The sequence below is a fragment of the Priapulus caudatus genome, unplaced genomic scaffold (assembly GCF_000485595.1).
Source record: "Priapulus caudatus unplaced genomic scaffold, Priapulus_caudatus-5.0.1 Scaffold468, whole genome shotgun sequence".
Lineage (NCBI taxonomy): Eukaryota > Metazoa > Priapulida > Priapulimorpha > Priapulimorphida > Priapulidae > Priapulus > Priapulus caudatus.
In genome coordinates, this window is record NW_014577529.1 from 62347 (window position 1) to 64051 (window position 1705).

Here is a 1705-nt window from a genome sequence, read left to right on the forward strand (position 1 = left end):
CACACACACACACACACACACACACACACACACAGCGAGCGAGAGAGAGAGAGAGAGAAAGAGAGAGATGCACGTATGAAAACACGCTTACCCACGCACAACACAAACGCAAGCAAAATTAACCACGGTACATGTGAAGGTGTTTGCCGGGTCGATAATTGAAATAAGCTTCGACGCATCCGCTGGGATTTTCTTCCTCCGCGAGAGAATTGTAAGCAGCAGCGCCGGTGCGCGCGCGGGCGTAATCAGTGAAAGCCGCTCTGCGCCAAAGCTCGCGGGCTTCTCTCTCGCACGCTCTCCGTATTTCTCAGCGATCCAATCGGACTTAGGAACCTTTAGACAATAATAAAGCGACCTACGCTGCAGCCTGCCTCGCACAGTGCGCTTCCTCCCGGGGGAGAACGCAGGACAGCTTCATTCCGACGAAGTAAGTCGGTTCGCGCAAGGAAGCTGCTGCGACTGCGCGCTGTGCGATGCGGATTGAGTATCCACGAGCGAGCGTCCGTGAAATTTGAGTGAAATTCCGGGAATCCGTTCGTAATTCCTTCGGCGGGAAGGCGGCGGAAATTCGAATCCCTTTTATACGCGCGCACTAGTTTCGACACGGTCGGACGCGAAGTGCAGGCGAATCGTGCGTAGCTACAAATAATACCGATATTCCTAATCCTCCTTAGCTGAGACAATTTATTAATAGTATAGCGCGTGGCCCGAAGCTTACTTTCAACCACAGGCTTGACCACATCCGAGGAAAGCCAGTTCGTGATTTGTGATACGCGCTTTCTGGCCTCAGCCGAACATCAGGTGAAGCCATATCTATTGCTTCAGCACGCGCCGTCGGCGATGAGGGCTACGCCGAGAGATGGAGATGATCGCTGTTCACCTGCTGCCGACGCACCAGATGACGTGAGCAGAATCCAGCATCCGACGATCGAAACGAGAGAGAAGAAAGAAACAGTCGAAACGGCATCCGTCTCCGAGCCTGTGTAAGTTTCACTCGCGTTAATCATTCGATCGCATTATGCGCAGTGTCCGGCAATACAATAAACCGAGACGCATAGGTCGCAATAGCGGCAATATATATATCTATATATATCAGGGGTTAAAAATGACAAATTTTGTCATTATTAACCCCTGATATATATGTATATACCGTAGCGCACCCGCCCATATACGCTCTCTCCTTCTTCGGATGTAAACGGCGTGTACATATATTACAATGGATGGTAAAAAAGTCATTTCCAATATTCTCGCATGTTACTCGCAGTTGCTTCGGTGTTTAACGTGCGCGTCTGCTGGACGGCGACTTGGGACGTGACCTGTACACTGCGCAATGATTTCTTATTTATGTTTAGCTCTAACGGCGGTACGAGTCATAAGCGCGGGCGCAGGGACGATGATTCAGAAGCGATTTGACAGGCAGATATAGATTAATAGATAGATAGAGCAGTGGAGTGTGAGGTAGGTTATATGGGTAGTGATAGGTAGGGTAGGTGAAAGTGGAAAGTGGATAGGATAGGGAGTAGATAGGATAGATAGATAGATAGAGGTAGAGGTAGATATAGATAAGTATGATATGATCGATCCGATAGTATGATAAAGATAGATACGATTAGTATAAAGAATAGATAACTAGATAGATGTAGATAGATAATAGTATATGATAGATTGGAGGTAGAGGTAGAGGTAGGATAGGAGTGAGAGGTAG

General features: G+C 48.1%; 1 protein-coding gene across 2 annotated transcripts in view; it reads left to right on the forward strand.

The window, feature by feature from the left end:
* The window catches only part of LOC106810727, a 123240-nt gene that overhangs the window by 2245 nt on the left and 119290 nt on the right, over positions 1-1705 (forward strand). The window contains exons 1-2 of one of the 2 annotated variants that reach the window (XM_014814166.1): positions 125-211; positions 826-983. The gene's annotated coding sequence lies outside the window, so the exon portion shown is untranslated. Of the gene's footprint in view, positions 1-124; positions 212-825; positions 984-1705 lie in introns of those variants that run through there. The other variant, XM_014814165.1, reaches the window with a different exon arrangement.